Source organism: Camelus dromedarius, chromosome 8 (assembly GCF_036321535.1).
Source record: "Camelus dromedarius isolate mCamDro1 chromosome 8, mCamDro1.pat, whole genome shotgun sequence".
NCBI lineage: Eukaryota > Metazoa > Chordata > Mammalia > Artiodactyla > Camelidae > Camelus > Camelus dromedarius.
The window spans coordinates 17,660,017-17,674,207 of record NC_087443.1 but is presented as its reverse complement, the minus strand read 5'-3'; the positions used below and the strand labels follow the sequence as shown (position 1 = coordinate 17,674,207).

Below are 14,191 nucleotides of genomic sequence, written 5' to 3'. Positions count from 1 at the left end.
ACAATCACTACAATGAGTCTAGTTACAATCTGTAACCATACTAAGATAATAATTGCATAGTTATTGACTGTATTCTCCACACCATACATTCCATACCAGTGACATTTATTTTGCAACTGGAAGTATATACCTCTTAATCCTCCTCACCAATTTCTCTCCTCTCCTACCCTCCTCTCCTCTGGAAACTACTTTTTTGTTCTTTGTATCTTTAACTCTGTTTCTACTTTGTTATGTTTGTTCATTTGTTTTGTTTTTTAGATTCCATGTGTAAATGAAATCATACAGTATTTGTCTTTCTCTGTCTGACTTATTTCACTTAGCATAATGCCCTCAAGGTCCATCTATGTTGTCACAAATGGCAAGATTTCATTCTTTTTTATGGTTGAGTAATATTCTATCATATATAGGTATACATGCCACATCTCTATCCTTTCATCTATTGATGGGCACCTAGATTGCTTCTATATCTCAGCTATGATAAAAATTGCTGCAATAAACATAGGGGTGCCAATATCCCTTCTAATTAGTGTTTTTATCTTCTTCATATAGATATCCAGAAGTGGAAATGCTGGATCAAGTGGCAGTTCTATTTTTAATTTGGGGGGTAATTTTCATAATGTGTTCCATAGTGGCTGCACTAACTTACAATACCACTAACAGTCCGCAAGGATTCCCTTTCTCCACATCTTCACCAACACTTGTTATTTCTTCTCTTTTTGATAATAGCCATTTTGACATGTGTGAGGCGATACCTCATTGTGGTTTTGATTTGCATTTCCCTAATGACTAGTGATGCTGAGCATCTTTTCAAGTGCCTGTTGGCAATCTGTATGTCTTCTTTGGAACAACGTCTATGCAGATCCTCTGCCCACTTTTCAATTGGGTTGTTTGCTTTTTTGTTGTTGAGTTGTTTGAGTTCCTTGTTTATTTTGAATATTAACTCCTTATCAGATACACCACTTGAAAATATCTTCTCCCATTCAGTAGGTTACCTTTTTGTTTTGTTGATAGTATCCTTTGCTGTGCAAAAGCTTTTTACTTTGCTGTAGTCCCATTTGTTTGTTTTTGCTTTTGTTCCCTTGCCTGAGGAGACATATTCAAAAATATTACTAAGACCAATGTCAAAGAGCATACCGCCTATGTTTTCTTCTAGAAGTTTAATTGTTTAAGGTCTTACATTTAAGTCTTTAATCCAGTGATGCAAGGATGGTTCAATATCCACATTAACAACTGAAGAATAAAAATCATACGATGATCTCAATATATGCAGAAAAGCTTTTGACAGAATTCAACATCCATTTATAATAAAAATTCTCAAACAAGTGAATGTAGAAGGAACATACCCCAACATAATAAACACCATTTATGACAAGCATACAGCTAACATCATACTCAATGGTGAAAAGCTGAAAGCATTTTTTCTAAAATCAGGAACAAGACAAGGATGCCCATTCTCACCACTTTTATTCACCCTAGAATTGGAAGTCCCAGCCACAGCAATCAGATGAAGAAAAAGAAATAAAAGGAACCTAAATTGGAAAGAAAGAAGTAAAACCGTCACTGTTTGCAGATGACATGCTACTACACATAGAAAATCCTCAAGACAACACAAAAAACTACTGGAACTTATCAATGAATTCAATAAAGTTGTGGCATACAAACTTCACATACAGAAATCTGTTGCATTTCTCTACACTAATGACAAAAACTATCAAAAAGAGAAATTAAGAAAACAATCCCATTTACAATTTCATCGAAAAGAAAAAAAGAGGTAAAAGGCCTGTACTCAGAAAACTATAAGACACTGATTAAAGAGATTGAAGGCACAAGCAGATAGAAAAATGCGCTATGTTCTTGGGTTGGAAGAATTAATATTATTAAAATGACCATACTACTCAAGGCAATCTATACATTCAGTGCAATCTCTATTAAAATACCAATGGCATTTTTCACAGAACTGGAACAGATCATTCTAAACTTTGAATGGAAATGCAGAAGACAGCCAATGGCTAAAACAATCTTGAGAAAGAAGAACAAAGCTGGAGTACCTCACTTCCTGATTTCAAACTGTGCATAAAGATACAGTCATCAAAATAGTATGGTACTATATGAGCCACTATATATAAAAATAGATTAAAAAACAAGTTTCTTCTGTATCGCACAGGGAACTATATCCAATATCTTGTAATAACCTTTAATGAAAAAGAATATGAAAATGAATCTATGTAGGTATATGCATGACTGGGATATTGTGCTGTACATCAGAAATTGACACAATGTAACTAACTGTACTTAAAAAAACCAAAAAAACAGTATGGTGCCGGCACGAAAACAGACACCTAAATCAATGGAACAGAATAGAGAGCCCAGAAATAAAGCCACACTTAGATGGGAAATTATTCTACGACAAAACAGGCAAGAATATATGATGGGGAAAAGACACTCCGTCTTCCGCTTTTTTCCAGTTTTTATTTCACAGAATGCCAATTAGTCAGAAACTGGATTTTCCTTTCCTGATATCCATTATATTCCCTCTCATATTTTATTTTGTATATTAATTCTACTTTCTCAGAAAATCTTTGCAGTTTGGCCTCCAGGTCATTGTTTTTTTCTTTTGCCAACTCTTTTCTTCACCTTTTACATTATAGATTTTAACTCTGTAACAGAGACCTTGGCATTCCTACGTTTCTCTTACTTTTTGTGCAGTATTTTTTTACTCTCAGTCTACCTCAACCTCTTCCATATGTTCAACTGTATCTCATAAACTACATGATTTCTTATATATTTTATTCAGAGCATAGCATATATATTTTTTCTTCTGTTGAAAGTAGTAAATCATTTTCTCCATATACTTAGGACAATCATGTTCCTCTCTGAATCCCAGTGTCTCCTCATTATTTCATTAAAGTCATAATAGAACAAAATAACTCCCAGAGTTCTTTGCCAACAGCTAGGGAGTGTTCAACCCCCTTTTCTCACCTGCAAGATCTTCAGCTGAAGGACAGGTTATCGTGCACTATCTCTGGTTAACGAACTCTTGTCTGTCAAGGATATGGGGGGAGGGTATAGCTCAGTGGTAAAGTGCATGCCCAGCATGCACATGGTCCTGGGTTCAATCCCCAGTACCTCCATTAAGTAAATAAAAAACCTAATTACCTTCTCCCATCAAAAAAAAAAACATTAAAAAAAAGAATCTTATTTGTATATCTCTGTTGAACAGGATGAATTATCCTCTGCTGAGGTTGCTCACTGTGCTGAAAATGAAGAGGAGAATGTGCCCCTGGATGTGTGGACACTGTCCTCATCTTTACTGGAGATATTTCATGGGCAGGGGCAGTCCCCAGAGGGAGGGGTTCTATTGCTCCTGCTCCTTCCCATCATCTCCATGCTGAGTTGATCCTTAAAGGCAGATAAGCACCCTGTGAACATTTCCACCCAAGCAACAGTGCCCTTAATAGAGGTGGCAAGATCGAAAGTTGTAATTGAGTGGCTAGAGCAGAGGAATGGTTGTGTCAGGAAAGACTTGAGCATCTCAGAAAGCAAATCCTCTTACAGAGGGCTGGTGGCCAGACTTTCTGTTTGACCCCCTGGGACCAGGTCTCTGAAGTCGAACCATATAGATGTGGTGGATGCAAACAGTCTCCTTCCTCCCCTGCTCTCCAGTCTCATGTTATTTCAGAACTTTAGATATGAGCTGTCCATAAAGCATTCATGAAACTTCCACAGCTGGGCTCAGTGACCAAACTCCTGACTCCTTGTGTTCGAGGCTTTGCACCTTCTTCTTTATTTCCTGGGAATGCCAGTGGAGGGTGGAAGAGATTTATTTAGACGTAGGTAGCAAGTTTCATTCACAACCTGGAAATCTACTGTATATATTTTATCTCCATATAGGGCACGTGTTTTGTAAACCACATCAAAGACTTTATTGAATCAGTTATGTTACTCATGAACAAAATAATTAAAACTAAACACAGAAGTCTCATAAAACCAAGATTCTAGTGCTTGATAAAGTCAGAAGCAATTTTCCAAAATGCTTAACTATATTTATTCTTTATCACTTTAATGTAATACATGCTCTGTTAAATTCCATTACATGTTTTCATTAGGATAGATGACCTAAATTTGCCTTTGCTTAGCTTATCAACAGACTAGCTTACCTGAGCATGACTCCCTGGAGGTATGTTTTGAAAAGAAACAGACTATCAAACCCACATTTTTTATTCACTTGCACAGCAAATTCACTCAGCAAACTGGCAAGTGAGAATTGCTTATGATTCTTGCAGTGGTTCTGGTCTGAGGTAGAAAGTGTGTCTCTTTTAAATAAAAGCAAAAAATAAACAAATGAGACTTAATAAAACTTAACAACTTTTTCACAGCCAAGGGGATCATCAGCAAAATGAAAAGACAACTTGCTGAATGGGAGAAAATATTTGCAAATGATGTGACTGACAAGGGGTTAATATCCAAAATATACAAACAGCTCCTACAGCTCAACATCAAAAAACAAACAACCCAATCAAAACAATGGGTGGAAGACCTAAGTAGACATTTCTTCAAAAAAGACTTACAGATGCCACCCATGGGCTCCCGAGCCTGCCCAACAGGCACGCAAAAAGATGCCCAACATCACTGATTATTAGAGAAATGCAAATCAAAACCACTACGAGGTATCACTTCAACCCAGCCAGAATGGCTATCATCAAAAAGTCTACAAATAATAAATGTTGGCAAGGATATGGAGAAAAAGGAACCCTCCTACATTATTGGTGGGAATATAAATTATTACAGGCACTATGGAAAATAGTATGGAAGTTCCTTATAAAACTAAAAATAGGCATTCTGTGGGAGACGTAGAACTGAGCGACCAAGGCCACGAGCGAGATGCTGGTGGCCATGGTTCCCTATGGACAGTTGCATCCTAGCTGCTTCCACTGCATGAAAATGGGCTTTGTGACTGGATGTGCCCTGGGCACAGTGGCTGGGGCACTCCTCGGCACATTTTCCTGTCTCAGAATCAGAATGCAGGGTCGGGAGCTGATGGGCAGCATCAGGAAAACATGACACAGAGTGGTGGCATTTTTGGTACATTCATAGCCATCAAGATGGGCATCTGATGCTAATCAGAGCAGTGTTTGCCCACTACATCCACCCACTTCCATCCCATGTATTAAAAAAAATAAATAAAAATAGACTTAACATATGATCCAGTAATCCCATTATTGGGTATATATCCAGAGAAAACTGTAATTCAAAAAGACACAAGAAACTAACCCCAATGTTCATAGCAGCACTATTTAAGTAGCCAAGATATAGAAACAACCCAAGTGCCCATCAACAGATGATTGACTTAAGAAGATGCGGGGTGCATGTATGTATACATATCACACACACACACACACACACACACACACACACACACACACACACACACACACACACACTGGAATATTACTCAGCCATAAAAAAGAATAAAAGATTGCCATTCACAGCAACATGGACAAGTCTAAAGAATATTATACTTTGTAAAGTAAATCAAAGACAAATATTTTATATATTATATATATATATATATATATAATTTACATGTAGTAACTAAAAAGTAATACAAATGAGTCCACATACAAAACAGATACAGACTCACAGACACAGGAAACAAGTTTATAGTTACCAAAGGGGAAAAAGGTGGGGCAGAGGGATAAACTAAGAGTATGGAATGAACAGATTCAAACAACTATAAGTAAAATAGGCAAACAACAAGGACCTACTGTATATAGAACATGGAGTTATATTCAGTATCTTGTTAATAACCTGTAATGGAAAATAATCTGAAATATATATATATATATATATAAAACCGAATCACTTTGCTGTATACCCAAAACTAACACAATATTATAAATCAACCATACTTCAATTTTTAAAAAATGTTTGTCTCTTTTAAAGGTTGACCAAATAACAGTAAATGAACCTCTACTTGGGGACTATTTCAGGTAAAATGCCTTCAGTGGAGGGAGCTTGGGCCAATTGTTCAATGGTGGAGGCTCTGCACACATCACTGCTTCCTCACTGGGTGAGACCTTATCTGAGACCAGTGTGTCCCTCCATGCCCCTTGCACAGAAGACACTGAACGCATCTGCCAGGTGCATGGGTTACTGTTCTATCAAGATTCTAGGCTCCTGACATCAAAGAGAAAATTCACTTGCAATGCTAGCATTTTAAAAAGAAAATTCTGAAACCAGTATGGCCTTTCTCTCCCAGCTTTTGCTTTGCAGTTCACCAAAGCCAGACCCAAGGAATGTGATGACATCCTAAAAGCCTGTGATTAATTCATGCTGGTCCCCAAGCCTTTGCCCCTTGGTGCCACATGGTAAAGCATTTACCACCACCTGGTTTTGCTCCACAGCCAGACAGCGCTTCCAAGAATTCCAGTCATTACTTGAAGAGAGATAGGCTTGAGTTCACAGAGTTTCTTCCAGGGCTGTTTTATGCAAATCTCTTTTATCCATTTCCTCCTTGAGATTTCCTTGCATAAACAACCCTGCTTACCAATAGACTATTTACTTACGTAATTGATTGCTGTTTGCTTTTTTTTTAATGAGTTATTTGGTGTGAGGTTTTTAGCTCCCTGTTCCAATGTTTTTGTACAAGTAGGAGGCTAAGGTGACAGGAAGTGCGAGATCCCAGAGGAGAAGTAACTGTGATAAATGAGACTCTGTCAGACTATTTACATATAGGAAGCAATGTAAGCAAAGGAATGAGACAAATTCTCAAAGTTTGCAAGTTTTATTAAATCAAGAACACTGAATTGTTTTTTTTTTCAAATTAAACTTTTTGAAACTTGATTATTTATTATCTTTTGTTTAAAAAAATCACTATAAATAAGAAAAACTTGATTGCAATTGTTTAAAGAACATACACAATTAAATGTGAGTTTTTCTGCTGGGAAGCAGCAAAGTTTTGCACAGCAGGGCTCAAATCAGATTACAGGATTTTCATGAGAGTCTGGAAAGTAAGAATCTATTTCCTTGAAAGACTAAAAATAGATTTACCATATGACCCAGCAATCCAACTCCTGGGCATGTATCCAGAGGGAACCCTAATTCAAAGAGACACTTGCACCCCAATGTTCATAGCAGCACTATTTACAATAGCAAGACATGGAAACAACCTAAATGTCCATCGACAGATGACTGGATAATGAAGTTGTGGTATATTTTATACAATGGAATACTACTCAGCCATAAAAAATAATAAAATAATGCCATTTGCAGCAACATGGATGGCCCTGGAGAATGTCATTCTAAGTGAAGTAAGCCAGAAGGAGAAAGAAGAATACCATATGACATCACTCATATGTGGAATCTAAAAAAAAAAAAAAAGGAAGACAAATGAACCTATATATAAAACAGAAACTGATTCACAGACATAGAATACAGACTTGTGGTTGCAGTGGGATGGGGGGTGGTAAGGAATAAGCTGGGAGTTCGAGATTTGCTGATACAGACTGGTATGTGTAAACTAGATAAACAAGTTTATACTGTATAGCACAGGGAAATATATTCAATATCTTGTAGTAGCTCATGGTGAAAAAGAATATGAAAATGAATATATGCATATTCATGTATGACTGAAGCATTGTGCTGTACACCAGAAATTGACACAACATTGTAAACTGCCTATAACTCAATTTAAAAGAATAAAAAATAAAATAAATTCTTTTTTAAAAAAAGAATCTATTTAATTGATGCCAGAGTGATGAAAGACTACAGAAAGGCAAAAGAGCATAATGTCAACTGTTCTGCAGAGAAAAGAAGCAGTATTCCTGGGATTGCTCATTTCTGGATGGTCCTGTCTGGCCTCAGTTGTCTGTAAGATGAGAAGTCAGGCCTGAGAAGATGGGGTGTCTACTTGGGACCTCAGCCCCTCAACTACTGAAGTGTGACCAGGATGCTGAGAATCTGCTGGTCAAAGAGCTCGGCCATAGGGGAGTCTTGGAATATTTGACCTGACCCTGGATTTCACTACAACATGGCAAGATCATGTCACAGGAGACTTCAAGTTTTCCCAGGGTGGGACTTGGCCTGTTCCATACTAACTGGGGTGAAAGCACCATTCTCTGGACTCTGACTGTAGAAAAATCCAGGTTTCTAAGAGTAAGCCTCATTCAGCTGTGCTGGGTCACTGATGAGGAAAGAGGCATTGTTACAAGTTCCAAATACAATTGCCAAGGAATAGACCCAACATGCAAAACCGTGACAATAAGGCCCAGAGCTCAGCTCCTCTTACCCAGATGTACTGGTGAACTCATTCAATAAAAGAGCCTTTATCTGCATAAATCTGCAGATCGTCCTGGAACTGGTTAGCCATAGGCCTTTATCACAATTTAGATTCCAAATGTAACATGACCCACCTAGTTTAAGAGAGCTCAGAAGAACCATGTTAGTATCATGCAGAGCCAAACTGAGATCATGTTAGAGTCTTTGAGTTTTTTTTTTTTCCCCCAACTATGTCTGTCTGTTGTGAGTCCCCAGAATTGCTCCTGTTTCCATCTTGGGCTTTTGAGAACAGCAGAGATGAGTGATGTGACTGCCTACCTGGAGTGAAGCCCAAGGCCCATGTATCACTTATTTAATCCAGGGGAAGGACAGGGTTGTTTTATGTCTCCAGCTGTTCCCAGTTTATGGACACAAAGGCAGAGAAGAGATTCTGAATCTCTCCATGGAGTTGGTAAGTCTCTCAGAAGGTCTGGCTTTTTGTTTGTTTGTTAGTTTTTACCTTTTTTCTTATTGAGGCATGATCAGTTTACAATGTTGTGTCAATTTCTGGTGTATAGCATAATGTTTTAGTCATACACGTACATATATATATATATTGCTTTTCATATTCTTTGACTCCACTTCCTCACCTCCCTTTCATGACCCCCCTCACTCTAATCCAGTGACCTCCCCACCATCCACATTTACCAGACTCTAGTAAGACCCTGGCCACTGTGTATTGTCCCCTTTGAGTTTGCCTTCTCTGGGGCATTGGATGACCTTGTTCTTGGTACTTCTGTGAAGCACAGCCTCCAGTTCTTCCCCACCTCTCTGTCACCTCTTCCTTATATCTTCTGTGGGCTTCTCTTCCCCATCTGCCTAATTAATCTTACCTTTTCTCTGGTCTGACCTTGGAGCTCCTTCCTTCTCCACAGTGTTCCTGGATGTTCTATGACACACCCACTCCCTCTCACACTCTGAATCCTCCTGAATCCCTGTCTCCAGGCTAGACTCACACCCCTTCTTCTGGGTGTCCGTTTCCAGCTTCCTGCTTCAAATGCATACATTGTGTGGTATATAAATTACCTTTCAATAAAGATGTTGAAAAAGAAAAAATAAATGTCAGCCCCCTGCTGTACTCATTGACCACACACATCACACATTAGCATCTCTATCCTCAACCACAGTTTCAGCTCAAGGTCTGCAGCCCCCATCCCAACACACAGCTTTTCAGATGTAGCAAGTCATGACTGCACTTAAAATAGTCCCCTCAGTTCAGTGTTTTCTCATGGCCCCCCTTGTTTGTGCATGCTGTTTTCTATTTCTAGGAGAAATAGAAAATCTTTCTCTCCAACCTTTTGGTTTGCTTGTGATGCTCATTCATCGCCAGCACTCTCCCAACCACAATTTAATTCCTGTGCATGGGGTTCCCATGTAGTGGGTATCTCAGGGTACCATCTGAGAATGCAAGTCTAGGGCTTTCCCCAAATGACAGGGAGGAGGGGTAGAAAAAAGAGAGATGACTGTGTCATTACTTGGATCTGGATTTCAATCCCAAATCTGTCATTGTATTAACCTAGGCAAGGAAATTAGCCTGAGTGTCAGTTTCATATTTACAAAAACAAGATTAACGATATACACTCAATAAATTGCTTTGCGAGAATTTCATGAGATGAGGTACATAAGGTGATTGACACACTCGATAAAGGTTAACTTTCTCGGTTTCTTCCTGTACCTTGATGACTTTTGTGTGTTTGGCCACACTTAAATGTCTGGTATTGAGTGGACAATCTATAAATGTTTTGTTGGGTGAATGAATAAATAAATAAATGATTTTTCCTCTACTGTCGGTCTCCACCTCTCCTGGATAGTCATTCATTCTGAATTTCTCTGCCTCTTTACATGGCAGAAAAGAATCGAAGAAAAGCCTGAAAGTCGACATTGTTATCACTGCTATTACTGCTGCTACCAGTGATGATAGGATGAATAAACACTGTCCAGGACTTTATACAGACATTTCACACAGGAAAATAATTCCAATAAAATACAATAAAACCACTAGAAACATTGAGGGAATTTAGTAAAACCCCTTCAGTCAAATGACAGATTACAAAACATCAAAGAGCATTTCCTACACATAAATAGCACGTATTTAGAAAATAAAGTTATTAAAGAACATCTCATTTAGAGTTGTAAAAGCAATTGCACCAAAAATGTCTGGGAGTAAACTAAACTAAACATGTCAAAGCACTCCATGAGGAACGCTTTCAATTTCTGAGGGATATAAATACATGGAAGTTATCCTCTGACCTTGAATGTCATAAAAATGTCAGCTTTCATCCCTCCTAGTAACATTTTTCTGGAACTACGCCACCTGTTTCTAAAGTTCGTCTGGAAATACTATGATATGTGGAGAGTCAGGAAAATTCTGGGGGAAAAAAAGAGTAGTAATGAGGTCAAGTCCTATTAGATATTCAAATATATTCTAAAGATGTGGTAATTTAAAGATTTCCTCTAGAAAAAGGAAGATAAAAATTGGTAATTGTACAGAGTCCAGAGTTAAACACATATAGGATTATAACATATTACAATGGCAGGATCTAAATTATTGGACGAAAATAGATTATTAAATAAGTGGAAAGGGGACAAGGGTCTAAAATTGTGGGAGAATCAAAGCTCAGTTTTTACCTCACCCCCTACATTCAAATACATTCTAGAAATCGAAGACTCAACTGTTTTAAAAAGGCAAATGTAAACGTATTACAAAAATAGGTGAATAAGACATGAAGTTTGTTGGAGAAGGTTTTTGAAGCACAAAACAGAAACTACAGCCTGTAAAGAAAACAAATGAATAAATTTGACAACAAAAACATCACAACTGAAATCACAAGACAGAGACAAGGGGAAAATTATTTATACATATAAACACTTTTATCAATAAAGATTTTTTCCCCTCACCAAAAAAAAAGAAAAGAAAGAAAACCAACTCTTTACAAATCAACAAACATAACAAAAACACAATGAAGAAAATGAGGGAAAAAAAACCACTAGTAGGGTGTTAACATTAATAGAAATGCAAATTACACATAAATTATTGAAAAGAAGCTAAACATTCATCATAATTAAGTAATTGCTAATCAAATCATCGCAAATTAAGATGTTTTCTCCATTGTTCACTTAACAAAATCTTAATAAAACACAACAAGGAGAATATACAGAAACCCAGCTGATCTCATTTGAGGTCAATACGTCCATGTCTAAATAAAATAAAATTGCTCACATGCTGTGAGCTTGCTGATCTGCAGACACAGATGGGATTTTGCCTGTGCACGAGGTCTGAGTAAAATGACACTGATGCTGACTTTGGCAGCCATACAAAGACTAGACACAACCAGTCCATCAGTAGAGGGCTTGGATAAATCACAGTATATTCCCACAACGAAATATAGCACATCCATGAAGAGGAATAAATTAGATCTGTATGTCCTAATATGAAATAATTTCCAAGATTGATTGTAAAATGCAGAGCAAGTGTGAAATACTCTACAGAGTGCTCCTAACTGCATAGAAAAAAGATCAATATATCTAGTTTTATATGTTTCAAACATTTTTGAAAGGATGTATAAGAAAACTCTAATTTCTTGCTTGAGAATGAAACCTAGAGAATGAGCACTCTGAGGGGACAGAGGATTTGTCTTCTTCTTATTTTATTTGTATTTATTTAATTTTCCAACCATCTAGATAGATATTTTCTCAGTAAAGAAAACTAACTAATTTAAAATAATATTATAGGACTAATTCGATATTTCTAAGTCTCCTTGCTCCTCATATTCATACAAAAATTTATCAGTATGCTTTTCAACTTAGAAGTTGGTATTTGATAATAAAGAGTTTAAAATACATTTGGGGGTAGTGTATAGCTCAGTGGTAGAGTGCATGCCTAGCATGCACAGAGTCCTGGGTTCAATTCCCAGTAGCTCTGTTTAAAAAAAAATGAGCAAATAAATAAACCTAAAATTACCTCCCCCATTAAAAAAAGAAAGTAAGTAACTAAAAATACAATACATTCATATATATTACCTCAATGTTAAGTCAAAACCACCCTCTGACATGGATTGAACCTTGTATTTTATAGTTTGCCAACTCATTAATATCCTGAGTCTTTCTGAGTTGTTTCCCACACTTTCCCAGGATCTCATCTCCAGAATGCCTCCAGGTCGGCTCTGTCTGCACTTTACCATGAGGTGAGGGAGTCTCGAAGGAGTTTAATCCTCTCTCTCCTTCACCTGGAACTGCTACAGCTTCCAGCATGAGAGCAATGCATTTTGAGCCAAGGAATCCACAGCCCACTTGTTCAGGGTAAGCTTTATGTGGTTTCAGAGCAAACCAGAACCACCCTACCAGCCCTCTGCCTTCATGCCCTCCAGACTCTTATCAGACTACACATATTCTTTTATGTGGAGAGATGGGTCCAGGCCTTTGCACACTCTGAAATTCTTGCCTTGAAATCCCTTTTCCCCAGCTCCTTTCTCCCTCAAATTGCTAACTCTCATTTATACTTCATGTCTTAGAGTAGACGTCACCTATTCTAGAATATTTTTCTGTTTAGTCAATGCTAAATTAGGTCTTCCTTTCAATGTATGCACCTCGCAGTCGGTACTTACCACTGTTTTAGCCACCAGAGCCACTATGGGCAGCAGTGCTGCTGTGAACTGCACAGAGCCAGGGCATGCAATTAGACGTACACTGAAATGTGAAGGGAACCCTCCACAGTGTAAGACGCCGGAGTTCTGCGAGTATTTGTGATACCATATTGAAATGACCTATCTCCTAAATGGACTCTGGGCTCCTTGAGTATGGACACTGTGCCTTATCTTTCCTTAGCCCCGTTCATTGCCTTTAGAATAAAAATCTAAAATCCATAGTGTCAACCCTAAGACCTTTATAATCTGGTTTCTGCTTATGCCAGTACCCTCATCTATTCATGCTTCCCCTTCCTACCTGAAGACTTAGCCAGGCTAATCTCACCATGGTTCCCCAAGAGTCTCTCATGTTTCCATACATTGAGTATATAACTCTTTCTTGATTATGTCTCCTACCTTCTCTAAATTCCACCTAATGCCTACTCATCATGCAACACTCAATGACCTTGTAACCTAATGACTACCTTTCACATTAAAGATGAGAGACATAAAAGGAAGACAGTTATAATTTAGAGTGTACAGTGTCATAAAATGTTTCTTTACATTTTATTAGCTTTAATATGTGCTAACCCCTATGAAATAACATCATTGTCTATTGAAGAAATATGGGGACTGTGAAGAGGTGAAATAAACTTCATACCTAGGGAATAAGTGGCAGAGTTGAATTTCAAATAAGGCCTTTAAAATTTAGCACTATTCGGGGCCAGTTTCCGACCAGAGTTTAACTTAACAATCCTATTCACCATTTGAAAGGAAAAAAAAACAAAGATTTGCAATGGATATGACCACCTTATGCATGAAAAACCATTCTCTGCTATAGATGAATAAACTAGAAACCACTTGTATTGTTAACGTACCTTCCAGATATGTCTTATTGATACTCAATATGCCCCTCACCATCACCATAAGCCAAAATGGATAAAACCTGGAAACTACACACTCAATCCTTTGGAATTCTAATGGGCTTCACAGTTAGAAGGCCTCCTATACCATTTGGAAGGTGGGAGAGGAGAAGCCATCTAATGCTTCCATAGCAGCTGACGGCAGGTGTGTCTGGCAAAAGAAGTCATGGGCTTTTCTCTATGACAGGAGGCATTGTTGGGAAACACCCCACTTCAGGGCTGTGGGGTTCTGAGATTTCCGTGGAAGCTCTCAGCACCCTGGGCTTCCTTCTGAAAGGATCTTCTTGGCTACTACAGATACTTGAGACCACGGAGAGACCTCTGCCCTTC

General features: G+C 37.9%; 1 pseudogene; it reads left to right on the top strand.

Moving 5' to 3' along the window:
* The first annotated feature begins 4,881 nt into the window (after window positions 1-4,881).
* On the top strand, window positions 4,882-5,114 carry LOC105084474 (reactive oxygen species modulator 1-like; annotated as a pseudogene).
* Window positions 5,115-14,191: the final 9,077 nt, after the last annotated feature.